This window comes from Dicentrarchus labrax, unplaced genomic scaffold, assembly GCF_905237075.1.
Source record: "Dicentrarchus labrax unplaced genomic scaffold, dlabrax2021, whole genome shotgun sequence".
Classification (NCBI taxonomy): Eukaryota; Metazoa; Chordata; class Actinopteri; family Moronidae; genus Dicentrarchus; species Dicentrarchus labrax.
In genome coordinates, this window is record NW_026136703.1 from 5,369,168 (window position 1) to 5,385,171 (window position 16,004).

Sequence of the window (16,004 nt, forward strand, 5' to 3'; positions counted from 1 at the left end):
GTTGCTTTAAGTGGATTTGAAAGGAGGATCTAAACACAGATCAATGGCACAGTGGGCAAGTGAGGCACAGCAGCCATGTCTCCTGCCGTCTGCATCAATAACAAACAGAGGGAAAGCAAAGAAAAGAAGGGGAAGGGGAGGGAGAGACTTCCATTCCACCTACAGAGTTCAGCAGCTACAAGACAGCTGCCAGGGATCCTTTTCTGCTCAAGAACACTGGAGGACAAAAATCCTGCCTGATGTCCAGCTACTAAAGACATATCAATGGATTCACTGTGACTGGAGTCAATGGAAATCAGAATCAAAAACAAATAACAAGAAAACCTGTGCACAGTCCCTTTCCCCGAGGAGCTTTAGCACTCAGTAGAATATGCTCAGGTCACTAGAAATAGTCCAGTTAATGAGTAATAACTTGCATACAAAAGCAACAATCTCGTCTCCTAGAAATTATGTAACACAATTTGTTTTGCCGATAACACGTTGATGGGAAAGTAATTGCTGCCTTACATTCCCTGGCAACGTTTTATTGAGGTTTAGGAAACAAAAGCACTTAAAAAAATAAATCAAAAAGTGATTTTTTTTTTCTTTTTTACTAAAACAGCCAAATGTAGAAATATTGTCAATATTGTAGAGTCAGCTTCAAAAAAACAAACTGAAAAAAAAAAACACTTAAACCCCAAATTCCTCAGAGACAATACCAAGGACATGTCCTCAGTGTCCTCATTAAAAGCTATAGCCTGATTCAGACATATCAGAACTAATCATTACATACTGATATGTAACACAGTTGTTCTCCACCTGGGGGTTGGGACCCCCATAAGGAAATCAAGATAGAAAATCAGAATCAATATATTTCTGGAAACAGTCAGTTTAACACTGTTGCCTCTATATGACCTACATAAACAAACCATCAGTGAGAAGACTGGCTATGTCATTGGTTTCTGTTTTCTTTAGTTATTTCCCTGTTTTATTTTGTAATTCTCCTTCGTCTTCTTTAAATTCACTTCCTGTCTCTGTCTGTTTTCCTTTCAGTTTTGATCCCCTGATTATTTTCACCTGTTTCTGGTTATCCCTCCCCTCACCTGTGTGTTTGGTTTTTGTGTGTCCTTGTTTCTGTGTCAGTTCATCCTGGTTGTTTTGTCCATGGTTACTTTGTTCCTGGTTGTTTCGTACTTGTGTTGCCCTGTTGGTTTTTTGCTTTTTGCTTTGCCTGGAGCTGCATCTGTTCGTCAGCCTGCCTGAACTTGCACCTGCCTGTAAGTGGCATGATCACATTAAGTCACTGAAGTCATCCTGTGCTGTCTTACATTTGGGTCCAGTTTTTTAGTTTCCAGTGTTGTGACAGACTATTTCTATATAGTTATCCTTACTGCCCGCCACTGGGTCAGATTCGATTGGATTCCCCTTGAAATCAATTAAACAAGGCAATGGAAACAGTATCACTTTTGTCCACAGGGACCGCCAGAATCAACACCAAATTACACTTCCTTGTTGCTGCTTTAAATAAAAATAACAGACTATAAAAATACTCCATTATAAGTAAAATTCTGTGAATTCTGTGTATAATATTTTAGTGTATAATCACCTAAATATAGGAATCATTGTGTTTTCGTTTCCTTAGAATGAGCCATTGTTATCTAGAGCCACCGCAGGTCACCTCTCTGCCATGTTTCTACAGTAGCCCAGAATGGACAAACCAAACGCTGGCTGTAGATTGGGCCTTTTTTAGTTTTTCACAAGTTTTGCGGGCATCATAATTTATTCTACATGCTTCACTGTAGACCCCTGACGCTTTCATTATTTTATTATGTGATATTCATTATATTCAATGCATAACAATAACTGTAGAGAACAACAGATAAACTGTACAATGAACCCAAACAGTGAACACAATAACTGCAAAAAAATTGTGTAAAGCGAGCAATTTTTAGGAATACTTTATATAATAATTATGTGTATGTACTTTGATTTTTTTTAACAATCATACTTTAATAGGCTTTATTTCTTTTTCTTTTATACAGATTCATTGTGTTCCACTCCCTTAGCCACTGAGTGAAGGCTCTGTGAGTATAACTTGTTCTCAGATCTTCAAAGTTTAGACCTTAAATAATAATCTTAACTTGGTTAATTAAGTTTAATTTGATTTTCTTCACAGCAACGTTTTCTTACGCCCCTTAAAATCAAGAAGGCCTTGCGACCCCCTCATCAAGCTTTGGCGACCCCTAGTGGGGGTCCCAATCCGTGGGTTTGGAACCACTGCTATAAACTACTCATAAAACTCTGAAAGCTAACTACTGAATATAGCTCGAATATGCTGCACTAAGAAGTACAGCATTTCCCTCTTACGTGTAATGGAGAAGTAAGTAAGTGGCATAAAATGGAAAAACTAAATATCCAAAAAATGGTACTAAGTAGTTGAGTGAATGTTGCACCACCGGTAAACAGCCTGTAAGTAACTCCATGACCTACATAGTCTTGAATTCAGTTGCTGAGGATCTAATTGTTAACTATTCAGTATTTCATTCATTTGTTCCCTAATCATTGACCCACACAGTGTCTCTTACTGTGTCAGTGCTCTAACACTGAACTCTCCTGATGTTTGAAGGTCAAACCGGATGCAATGAGCTGGTTTCATTGAACAAGCAAGCTTCTATAGATCTTTCTGCAACGCACGCAGCGACTTTACTTTTAAAGGACTGGCGACGATAAGACCAAGGTTGCCCACTGTCCTGATAGGCTACTTTGTTGTTGGTGTGAACGCTGAACACCTGCTAAGAGCACACTAATCCGTGGTCGGTCCTTAATCTCCTGCAGACAACACGACGCTCGCAGCGGACCGTGCCAAAGTGGCTCTTTGCGCGTAATCATCTACAGTCTCGCTCCGGTGTTTGTTTGCGTAAAGGCGCAGTAGTTCTGGCTGACCCGCCCGCCCCCTCTGTCCCCTCTGTCTCTCCTCCCGGTGGGCTCTGTGATACTTCATGGTGTGTGTGCCATCTAGGGTTATCCGCCGCTCCATTGCAGTCTTTCTAGCGCAGAGACTCCGTCGCACCTCTCCTTCTCCTGCCTCTCGGACAAACGAGTAACTCCTGAATCATTGAGAACAAACGAGAAACTTTCTTTTGGATGTACTGATCTCACCAATTTTATTTTCTTTTATTTTTTAACTTTCGGCTTGGATGCGCGAAGAGAAGCAGGCAATTACAAGGACATATTGTGTTTTCACTGGCAAGTAACTATACATCACCGCGGGGAGGAAAAATAGAAAAACGCCTTTGCCATGTAGCAACACTCTCTGAAAACCCGCCTGGAAATACAGAGACGAGCCCACACAGCAGCGAGCTGGTTATTTTTACTTAAAGGGGGGGAAACTACAAAAATGCTGTGAAGCTCTTCGTCGCAGTTTGACTGCCGGCACAAGCGCAGGTTTCCAGAGCATCTGCTGGTGGGGGGAAACATTTAGTCAAGGAAAAGAGAAGTGCGAGAGAAGAAGAAGAATAAGAAGCGATATGCGGCTCGGTAGGCAGCTGGTGTTGCAGTTCTTCTCCTGGAATTAGTGGATGAATGGGAAGGGAGCGGCTGTAGCCTCGAACCAGGGAAACAGAATATACTGTACAGAGCCCGCGGTGGCCCACAATGGATACTTGTCCGTCTCTGAAGGTAAGAAATAACCTTAATATTCGGATACAAGCGAGAGTTGTGACTGCCGTGCACTCCTCTACAGATTAGCAGTTAGTTTATTATGTTGCTTGTTCCTCTGTATCTGTCGGTCACAGTTCACCTTCAACTAGGTTGTCTGCAAATTCTAACGCACCGAATTAGATTTAAACGCCGGAATATTGTTTCTGAGGTTATCACACTTAAAGCTCTGGGCGTTATACTGCCTGTAATAACACCCGGGGTGTCAATGGGCTGAATCCTGGACAATTTCAGGTATGCACAGAAAAGTAACCTGATCGGAGAAAATCTGTACAGCGCAGTGGAGCTGTGACTGCTGTTCTCATTCTCTAATGTTACATATGTGGGGAAAGGTTGCAGCGTTGCACGGAGAGCTGAGGGGTTGTGCCCGACGCATACTAATCCCGAGTGTGTATAAACGTGCGTGTTCTGTGGGTCTGCCAACGTGTGTGTGTGTGTGTGTGTGTGTGTGTGTGTGTGTGTGTGTGTGTGTGTGTGTGTGAGGGGGGAGAAAGGAGGGAGAGAAAGATTAGGCTACTCTTTCCAAAATGTTCCCTTGTGTTTAAAGCAGGCTGAGACGTTTATTAAACTCCCTTTAAGTTGCACGAATGGACTGCTGCGTGTGACTGCTGGTCATTCTATCAGTCCCTTCACGTCCTGAATTTTGGGCTGTGTGCGTGCGTGTGCGCGTCTGGTTAAGGGATCGATGGCCGCCATGAGGCACCATGGGCAGCAGTGTAACGCCACCACCCACTGTAATCACCACCCTCTTGTGGCAGTAAGAAACCCGAGTGTGGAGGTAGAGAGAGAGAGAAGGCTGTTCAGCACCATGGACAGCGCAGGGAAGTGTAAAACTGCAGTAGGAGGCAACGATTGGACTCCCACAATGGGGCATTTATTGACATGTGAATGGATGGTATTCTCCTAAAAAGAACACAGAGAGTGGAGGCCTTCCTGAGCATAGACCTGCAGTTTATTGAGGCGATTCAACAGCTTTTATTCATGAAAACAGAATTATTCTGAAGCAAAATGACTCACTGACAAGTGCTCTCTATATCCAAGCCTTACTATTTATTGCCATAGTCACTGTAAATTATTTCAGTCTGTGTCACTCTGCAAGACTACGATGAAAGTCTGTGGATGGAACAAGACAGCTCATCTAATAGCTTTTCTTTTTTATATTATTTACAGTATCAGTGCAGAACTCAACATGAATACATTACTTTAGAAGTTAGTATTGTCCCTGCAGTAATTGATTTTATTTTTTATTTTTGGACACTTGGGGGCAGCAGAAACAAGTTGTGAACACAGCATTGACATATCATCTTTTAAGTAGATATAGCGAACGTGTTGGCAAACAGTCGCTTATTCACACACCCGCTGTTTTGGAGCAACAATATCATTCATGTGGGGTTCTGTTTCTGTCCACCTGGCAAATTTCTAATGCCCAAGTCCAATGTTCACTCTCTGTTACCTCCGTTTTGGTCTCCTCCAACTCCTGAGAAAAACATCTAGTTCTTCAGCTGCTGAAGGCTCCGCTAGTACACAGAGGGTTTTTGGAAATTTTACACTTAAAACAGTGAAGCAAAACAGTCAAGTTGTGGCCGGACAATGATCTGAAACACATTGTAAAGTCAGTACAGCCAGCGGGAGTGGCACATTTAGCTGATAATTCATCACTACTTGCAAACCCTTTCACTGAGTACTCAACAATATAGAAAAAAATAAATAAACAGCATCTTTTAGTATTTATTTTTCATGGTTTAAGACTCAAACTCATGTAATCTATTCCATTGGGACTGTGTGGATGTGGTTTGATTCACAGCGACCAAACAACCCGCCAGCGTTCATCAGACTCTGCTTCAATTGAAGTTAAATCCTAGTTGGTGCAAAGAAATACACAACATAAAATTGTTCTAGCCCCAGTCCCGCCCACTGCTAACTAGTCAGACCAGGCAAAAACTGCCAAAAATACAGAAATTTCTAATATGGAAAAAAACTAACCTGATGTATCTTTGTAAGACTCAGTCATACACAGTAAAACCTGATAGAGAAACTAGCTGTCAGGGCCTTTTAAATTGATTAAAAGTTTAATAAGAATTACGTGAAGTTACAGTCACCCTGACAAGTTCAGTTTACTCGTCATGAGTAGCACTACTCAGCCCATGAAAACAGATGTATGTTTATGAAGTTGGAGAAAATAACCCTGGTGATGTCATCAGGGTTATGATGACATCACCAGACTACAGATTTATAGCAGAAAGTGGCTTTCACAAAAGGAGGCGTGGCGTTTGAAAGACATGGGCATTTACCCCCTTATCAAAGATGCTAGATTAAAGGGCATTATATCTTGACCTCTGTTGCTTTGATTGTGACCGTTTTTCAGACCATTTCAACCATTAAACCCCAATTTTTTTAGTTGCCAGACTATCTCTTTAAAATCATTTGCCAGTGAATTCAGTAGTTCTCCGTATACTGAAAAACACATCAGCTTTACTGTAGAACATGCATACTGATTTTTTAAATTAATATTCTATCCCTACAATGGCGCTATACAGAACTTACAAAGGTTTAAATTCAACTAAATCCTTAGTTTAATTACTTGTTAGCAAGCAGTCCAATCGAAACGTTTTATTAGCTTCACCTTTTATTTTGGCTTGTGGCTTGCTAAATGTGGCCTGTTGTCCCTTTGAACTAGATAATCATGCTATTCTAGGTAAAGAACAACACGATAAGGAAGCGTTTAAATCCTCTTTATTCCGTTTGTATTCATTGTTATTCAGGTCTTTAGTCTGTCATTGCTAACAGCCACAACAGAACTGTCAACAGTGCTCATCTGATATGTTGATATCACTAGCCGTTATTGTCTGTCAATGCTTGATGCCAGAATGACGCTGGAGGGTTAATGCCTTCTGTCGAGGCGGCTTGCTGAAATTGATAGGCCTGCTTTGACAGATGAGATAACCTGCGATCGCAGGCAAATGCAATTTACTGGTACGGCAGATGGATGCTGAGGATGCACTCAGAAGTAGGCCAGTTTTACCTTAGGGAGAAACTCAACGTGCACAGAAGGCTCCCAGAGAATGCTAGAAAGTTGTTGTTTTGCAAGGGAAATTATGAGAGAGCGGTGGGAGGAATATTTTATTCAACTCCACATAGTGAAATAACAGAGAGGGGATCAATTCCTGTTCAGAACTCGTTCTCATGGAATAGCTTTGATGGAAGGCAATTGAAGTTCAAAAATTAAGTGGAAAATAACTTGGGATTTAGCCTTAAACCCTCTGTGGTGTCTCTGCATAACTCTCATCTCCATGTATGCTGTGTGAAGAAAACTAGAGCTTGGTTCCTTTCCAGAAAACTCTCCCTCATGGCTTCATTCACTCACCTTCACCAGCAGAATGAGCCGGGTGCACAGGAAACACAGCAAATAAATAAATAAATGCAAAACAGAAGGTAGGAGGAGCCAACATGCAGGCAGTCAGATGCGTTTGATCTGCTGTAAAATAATGCTTATACAGTAAAGCACTTCTTGTGAATGTGCAGCTGCAGGGCATTTTCATGTGCTTCTTCATGTCAAAGTGCCGAGCATTAGAGGGAGACATTTCCCTAATGAATTTAATCATCACTCCTGTTGTCACTTAGTTGGTCTTTTGTTTGCATTCATGCCTGGTGACTACAGCCCAGCTGCTCTAGTGCAGCATATGTGCAGATTGAAGCTGACACTTCATGCTGCGGTAACAGAAATCATGGACTTCACATTAAGGGGGTGTTTGTTTAGACAATTGAGAGTTGTGGCTCTAGAGAGCTCCTTATTCTCCTTTTATTTTCTGTTTTTCCTCAGCTCCTACCCATGTCACAAATATTTTAACATTATTAAGCATATGGGAATTGAAGGTGATAGAGTAAGTTGTCACAAATACTTGATTAAGATCTTGTTTGTTTGAATTGAACTTAAAAACGTAAACTTTAATTTGATTTGCCGCCGTAAGGGGCTTAAGATATTGTCAGATATTCCCAGTATGGTGAGGAGAGACTGGAGAGACATCACCGTCTTTGAGATAAAAGATAAGAAAACCTGTAAGGAACCATACTGGGTTTTTTTTGTCATGTTACAAATAGCCTTACATTTCTCAAAGAATACGGCAGTTCTCTTTCCCACTCTTTTTTCTACTTTTTATGTCACATTTTAACCATAAGCTACAACATTTAACCTTAAGTGAAGGTGCATTTATGTGCTGGTAGCTTTCAGCATTACATATTACTGTTTTTCTTTGCCAGCTGCCTCCTAAGTCTAATGTGTGGGGACTGGAGCTTCCCACCTACTGAACTGGATGGAATAACCCTGAAAAAACAGTTTGCTTTTACTGTATGTGCATTATACCTCCTGAAAACATATATATATGAATGTAGTGGAAAAAGTACTCACATCTTTTACTTAAATGTAGTACAAGGATATTAACTGATTATAAAACAGTCTCAGTTTAATACTGATGCCTCTATATGACCTACATAAGCAAATGAGACCATTTCCCTCTCCATGCACCTTGGAAGTAGGGGTAAGTTGTTCCAGAAATCTCAATGTGTGAACAGTGGGTGGTATGAAGCTAAAACCATTTTACTATAGATTATTACAATCGCCTTAAAATATTGGCATTCTAATGAGTAATTGCTTTTTCCATTTATATTTCCATTCAGCTCATTGCATGGATGTGCAGGGATGGACATTCTGAGGGGCTGTTGCTCTAACCTGAAAAAACTAACCCTAACTTTAACCATGCAGCCTATATATTAGCCAGCTAGCTAGTGAAAATTGGTTCATGTGATAGCATACAATAAGGCAATATTGCGTAATGTGATGCAAACGTGACAATCTGCGCGTTGTTTGGAATTGATGTGGATACTTTAATTCACAGGGGATCCCATTGGGTTTTACCATTCGGCTTTAATCACTTCCACAACTTCCAAAGAGCGTCACGCAACGGCAACAAGTTTGGATGCTACAGTGTCACATAACAGGGGGCATCACTTTGCTTGTTTATTTTACAGCTGTAGGTATGCCTATCAAAAATGAATTATAAGTTTGGATGATATGATTATTTAAATTTAGCAATCATGGGCTGTTGCTCAGGCAACTTCAGCCCAGCCCTGTGCACATTATTTAAAGTAATTTGGGGCCCCTGAAAAGTGAGTGATGAAGTTGTGAATGAGAAGAGAAATGGAGAACGTACTCTTTCTCAGGCCGTTTGCCTTTGGCTAGCAGTTTTACCTCCTTACAAAAAATCCCATTTGGGCCGGCGTTACTTCACCTGCCTGTGCTGTATCCTTGTGGCCACACCGCTCCGGCTGTGCTGTGATGTGTCTTTTCCTGGAAGTCTCAGCAGGAAGCACTTGACTCCAGAATATATCAAAGTGTAGCTGCAGACTCCGAGGGCAGGGCCATTGTGGAGCTTTAGAGACAACCTCGGGGGAGTTTTACATAGGCGATGGCTGCCTTCCTTTGTGAAACATTAAGATGTCACAGCTGACTGACCAATATGACCGTGGGGACGCAGAGATACAGCAGCAGCTACGGATGTGAAACTTCAGAACACTTTTAAGTCAGTGGAAAGACGTTTTCTAGTGCAATAATTGTGGAACCAGTATGGGCGGCAGTGTGTCTGAGACATTACTCAAACTCTAAGCACTTTAAATACATTAGGAAAAATTATACCGTGAGTCAGATTACAAAGGCTAAATTCTTATTTCCTCCCTTTGTGTTTCATGTTCTTTCCTTTGTTTGATTTCCAGATTCAATGGGCCTGCGAGCACTGAGAGCTAACATTCTAATTTTGCTGCCACCCGTCTCTCCTCTCCTCTCCTCTCCTCTCCCACATGAATTCTCTGATGTTGTTGTTGTTGCACTTTTGAATACAGTGGCCCCCGTCATTTAATGGCAGGTTCATTCATCATAGTCAGCAGTTGCAGCCCACTCAAGCTACTGGATTTCAACAAGCCTTTACATTTTAAAAGCCTCCGAGTTTAGGCTTTTGCTGCTCACGGAGCGTTCAGTGCAGCTGATAGACTGAGAGTGGAGGGCAGTCATGTGATGTCCAGTGTCTCACACATGACAAAAATATACTCTATGGGAGGATATGACAAGTACTGACTGATATAACAAATGTTCAGTGACCAAGACTATTTTATTTACAAAGAGGGTACAAAAGGTGTGATTTAAGTTTTTATTTTCCTGAAACTGATAAGTGTTAATGTTAAATACATGCAAAAGATGGTAGTTTTTCCCACAGTGCACTGCACTCAGCGTCTCCAAATCACACACCCTAGTTGACTGTGACGTGGCTTTCCATCAACAAACTTGTAGTGTCATGTACCCTCATCTGTTACAGTAATTTACAGCTCGCAGGCTCCATGGTTCACAGCCTCTGAGGAGAAAAGTGACATGTCATCATGTCAGTGGCTACACTTTTAGGATCCCTCATCTATGTTGGCGTGAAAGGTAAAGAGTAGTTTAATTCCAGGCTGAAAGGCAGTGTTTCACTGCCTCTGACCACACCCGATATTGGAAGTGTGCTCTTTTGCACAGTAAACACATCCAACAGTCATATTATGGTGTACAGACACACCCTGAAGTATACTTTACATCACTGCAACAGCATTTTCAGACAGATTAATTGCAGTGACTGCATTTGTGCTTGGTTTTTTAAAAGCTGTATGTCAGACGGTTGTTCCAGATATTTTAGCTAGTATTCACTGCTGTGTCTGACATTTTCCTCTCCAATTTTAAACCTGCCACTGTTTACACCCTTTAACAGAAGCCCTCTCTCGACCAATCTCCAATCTGCCATTTTGATCAAAGACTTGAGGAAAAGTTATCTCCTCTCCTTGATTTCTTTCATGAATAACGATCAAATCATCAAAAAATGTCAATCTGGCTTCCACTTCCTACACTGAGACCTCTCTGGTCAAGGTCACCAATGACCTACTGCATGCAGCTGACTCTGGCCTGTACATTTGAATTCTCCTTGACCTCAGCTCAGCCTTTGACACAGTGGACCATAATGTCTCAATCAGCCCTCTGAAGAACTACTGTATGTTGGCATCAGGGATGCGGCGCTGGATTGTTTAATCTCTTATCTATATATAATACCTGGAAATGCCGTCTCCTCTTGTGCTCCCTTTTATTTTGTGTTCCCAAGAATCTATTTTGGGAGCCCTAGTGTTTAGCATGTACATACTACCCTTGGGGCAAATGATGCGTGGACATGACATTGATTTCAAATGCTATGCAGATGACATCTAATTGTATCTCCTGATTAAGGCACTGTACCACAGATACATCCTGTATCATGTCCTGCCTCGCTGAAATAAAAAAATTGGATGTCCAGTCATTTCCTGAAATTTACTGACTCCAAATCAGATATAATTATAACTACACCCTCGAGCCCCAGCACTAACAGTGTTAATAATCTCTTCTCTAGTCTTGGTGCCTTATCTAATCATGTTCAAAAAGAGGCCCATAACCTTGGTGTTATATGTGATTCAGTCGTCTTTTGATGCTTCAGTGGCAGGCTAACTCAGTATCTAACTTTTAAATCTTTTCTTAAGACTCTTTATCGCACTGCATGTATTTTTATCAATCAATGGTATTTGTAACTATTTGTTTTTAAGTATCTTAAGTTTTGTTATAAAAGCTTGAGGTCTGAATATTTTAATCTGCAAAGCACCAAATGAATACTTACTATTACTTCTACTTACTATGTCAACCTTCTGTCCTTTTATTTTAATCAACACAACTGAAAATAATGTATGTACCCACTGCTGCCACATGGATAAGTGGAAATATTGTTTATATCCACAGTATTTATATCTGCTGTCATCTGAATGACAGCAGATATAAATACTGTATTGTGAAAAAACAGATGTTGCTGTAGTTATCACTGAGAGTATGACAGCAGCTCTGTTAGGCCGGCTCTTCTTACTGGCTGGTGTGCGGCGGGGCCCCAGGTAAGCAACAAAAACTGTTTAGAGATCTAAAGTGGAGAGCTCCACGTGCCGGTGTGGAGTCATAACATTCAGGCTCTGCTGGGGATGTCACCACTGTGAAGAGGTAATTTAGAGAGGGTTTGGAAAAGCTTATCTTCCTCTGAGCCGAATTAAAAAAATATTGGGAAAAGAGCTCACAAGACAGAAGCAATGAGTCACATTCAATAGCAAACAGGATTAAAAAACTGGATGGTTCAGTGGTCAAAAGCAGTCCTACTTATTATCAAAGGAATTTTATGTTAAGACAGTGAGAGTCACACTAACTGGGTTTAAAAGGTCAATTGCCACTACACACGGGTATTCTGCTGCAAGGAATGTTGCAGCAGGAAATGAAAAAGGTAGACAAGAAATGAGATACTCCGCTTGTCTTGCTATGACAAAGCTGTTGGTCTCACTGGGTGCTGAAAACCCTGACTGTGCTGGAAAAGCAAGATTTTTAATTTTTTTCATGTTAGCCTTCTGGTTTGATTTTCTCCTTTTCAAATCCCCCCTAAACCCAATTTGACAAATGCTACGCCATTAACTTGAGCACTAAGATATGTGGTTCTTGTGACTGGAATTCTCCGGAGATACTGGCATATTTTGGTGCAGAATTGCCAGCACCATCAACAAGTAAAAATCACATGGGTGTAACTTCAAGTGCTCATTATAATTGGCTCTCAAGATTTCAGTTTCAGAGTCATCCATGCTCTGTTATAAATTGCAGTCATTAGGCAGAAAATGTCCTAATTCTGCTTTAAAGTTGAAGTTCCCTCTCAGCAGCGTCTTTGATAAATTGATAGCAGGTCTTTTAATCTCACTGTGCTCCTTTGGGGTCCTCCCCGATGATTGCTCTGTTGATGGGTTCTTTGCAAAGCGCTGTCCTTGTCTCACAGCAGCGAGTGTACGTCTCTGAGTCAGCACGCGGCTGCAGTATGCACACAGTGTTCCCTGTGCGCTGCTTTTGAACGTCAACCTTTTTCTTTTGCTTGTTTATTTGGCATTCAGTTAAAAGAGACTGCAGAAGATTAGGCTGTGAAATGTTTTTTCACTGTAAAACTCTCCGTAGTTGTTAAAGCACAGACTAAAACACACAACAATGGAGTTTGATTGATTGTGGTTGGAGGTTGAGTTTAAAGATAGACTTCTGCCCTTGATGAGGTTTCATTGTTGCATCAGTTGGGTATATGTCTGTAACTCTTCGTCTAAATCCCAACATTTTTCAAAGATGGTTGGAAGATTTTTAGTTAAACACTGTAAAACCAGATAAGTTAATTTAATTTGTTGAAACTTATGACATCTTTTGACATTTTAAGTTAACCAAACTTAATTCTGTAAGTTAAAAAAAAATCTGGATCAAGTAGCTTTAAGTGACACTGACTACATTTTTTAGTTTTTATTTGTACTTTGAAAACAAAAAAACTTAAAAGTACTTAATGAGGAATGTTTCTTCAACTTACATAACTAGGTAAGTGGCACTTAAAATAACAAGAAAAAGCTACTGATTAAAGAATACTGTTTAACTTAAACTTAAATCGTAAAAATTTAGTTTGTATTACTTTTTTTAACTTTTTTTATGTAATCCATTTCAACAATTTGTTGACTGGTTCTAGACTCGCAATCTGCAACTACACCGCTAGATGACACTAAATCCTACACACTGGTCCTTTTAACATATTGAGCTGTCTGACTGAGCCTTCCTCACACAAAAATAAACTATGTAATACTACCAATCACATCTCTTAGCACTTGTGCTCACAACTTGATAGACCCTGTTGATACCTGACCTTGAATTTCACTGTCAATGTCTGTCTGGTAATTCTGTGCCCAGCACAATAGGCAGCTGTCTGAGTTTCATTAAAATTAGACTGTCGCTGTGTACAAAAACTCCATACTGATTTTAAGCAGTTTTTAGGAAGTACTATTGTGCATTCACACCAGAAAAGATAAAACATATAATCAAAGCATTGAGTTGATATGTTTTTTTTTTTTTTAGAGAGTTCTCCCACAATGCAATGCACAAAGGAAATTAAGGAGCTCCTCACAAGTGAAAAAAAGAGAAATTTGGGCTGGTGGCAAATCAGCTCTGAAACATCTTGGAAAAGTATGGCAATCTAAGGAAAATCATCAGAATGTGTCTTTGTGAAGTTTAATTAGCAGTCGAACCAGGTCTGTTTCTGACTCAGTCACTGCACTGGGAATTTGTTCATTATCCTCTATTCCATATGGTAAAACCATGTATGATGTGACTTGCAGTAGAGTTGCTGCTGTCATATAAATGTATTCAACAAACTTTGACTGTTTTATTATTTATTTATATCGTAATAATTAACTGAAAAACACCATCTGTCTTTGGCTGCAGACAATACAATTTCCTGAAGCTCTCTTCTTTTGTTGAACTACTGTTATTGTCATGCATCACTGTGATTGGCGAAGCTGTTTCAGAGCAATGACACTACATCCGCATCTATTCCACCTTTAGAAAGCCGTTTTGCTCTTTGGGCTGCTGCACATATGTGAACCAAAATAGCTCCCGGATGCAAATGGAACCAGCCTCCCATTTCACAAATGATTGTCACTTGCAATTTGCAGATACATTGAGAGTTTTACAGTTCTTTTGCAAGCTCGTGCATGGCTCACACATATAAACATGTCAAAATTAGTGCAAGAGGAAATTACCATGTTGCAGGTTTGGTGAGACAGGTCCCAGGTGAGCTTGGGGATGTGTCATCACAAAAATGCAGAAAAGTAGAGAAAGAAGAGCTCATTTTGCATAGACATCAGTGGTGCCTTTCCTCCTCATAAAACAACCCAGTTAGCATAATGGTTCCTTGCTGATAACCTACCCAAGAAATTACCATAGCATCTTCCATCCAGTATATGTGCACACATTAATCAAGTGATCACAATTAAAAAGCAAAAAATCCTCGCTGTGCCGAACCTTTGGTTTGTGCATTATGTGAATTATTGTTTTGCCATAGTGAATTATGCATTTTTTTTTTTATTTTTTGATCAGTTATAAAACAGAGATTTGTTGACAAATGTCTTTGATTATACAGATCCCAGTCAGATATTAGTCCATATTGTTCCTACGGCATGAATACATTCATTTAGTTGGCATCCTTCCTTTTAACTGTAACTAAGATGTCTTGCACTGCATGGCTTGTGTTCCACATGATTACATGAAGTGGTGTAATTGTGCTGTAATTAGTTATAATAAGCTTCTGGCAAGCATATCCTGGGATGCAGGGAAAACCGCCAAAAATAGAAAAAATTAGGTGAGAGCTAAAAAAAGAGCACTGGGTGCCTCTGATGATCATTTTGTGCAACTGCAAATTCCAACACAAAACAGCAGGTTTCACTGACACTGTAAAGAAAAAAAAACCAACCCATAGCAAAAACTATTTGCAGCTGAATGTGTGATAGTGAATGGCCACTGTATCCCTACTAATCCCATTTGATGAACCGACGGTTGTGATCTGTCTCAGCCAGTATGCACACTATGCAGTGATGGCTATGAATTGTTATTGTGAATTGAGATGTTGAGTTTTGCTCCCAACAGACAATCTGTGCCAGAGAAAAAACAATATCTTAGTATTATCTTTTTCCTTTTGCTGGTGAAGCGAATTCAGAAAAAGAGCCACATAGCCTCGGGCACCGAGTCCATATAATTCCCACAGCAGGCTATCCTTTAGATGTCAACAGTGGCAACAAAGCCTCAATTTGTTGCTTGTATGAAGTGGGTACTGAATAGAGGCACAGAGAGACAGACAGGGCCTCTCACACACTGATGAGAAAGATAATGTAAACAAATTGTTTTATATAATATTCACCTTATCAATATTTAACAATGGTCAGAGTTCTCACCAGTGTTTAAACTACTGACATGTTGTGGCCACAGAGTCATCTGCTATCTGAGATCCTTGTAATGTTTTTGCAACATCTCTGGTGCTAAGTGCTCATCAGTGTAGTGTTTTAAAGCACTTCTTAAAGGTCACTTCTCAATTGGAGTGGACGGACAAGTGACCATGACTGTTTGTTTTATAGCTGCTAATACTAAGGACCCAGACCCATTTGCTGTGGCTTTAAGACCTGACCCAACTGAAATGGACTCCCAAATTTGGTGCTGCCAGACCAGACCCCCCCCCCGGAATACGTTAACAAGTATTGAGGTGTCACTCAGCAGCTCAGGGGCAAAAAAAATTGCACTGTGTTAATGTGGCAAGACGTTTGGAGTCATTTCCATTTCCCACGTTTAATGTAAGTTTTTATGTTTACAGTACTATTATGTACCAGCCAGTTGAAAGCTG

The 16,004-nt window shown here is 40.4% G+C and overlaps 1 protein-coding gene across 2 annotated transcripts in view; it reads left to right on the top strand.

The window, feature by feature from the left end:
- Window positions 1–2,839: 2,839 nt before the first annotated feature.
- The window catches only part of LOC127360122 (leucine-rich repeat and fibronectin type-III domain-containing protein 2), a 134,423-nt gene continuing 121,258 nt past the window's right edge, over window positions 2,840–16,004 (top strand). For both annotated transcript variants that reach the window (XM_051394393.1, XM_051394394.1), the window contains exon 1: window positions 2,840–3,657. The gene's annotated coding sequence lies outside the window, so the exon portion shown is untranslated. The remainder of the gene's footprint in view (window positions 3,658–16,004) is intronic.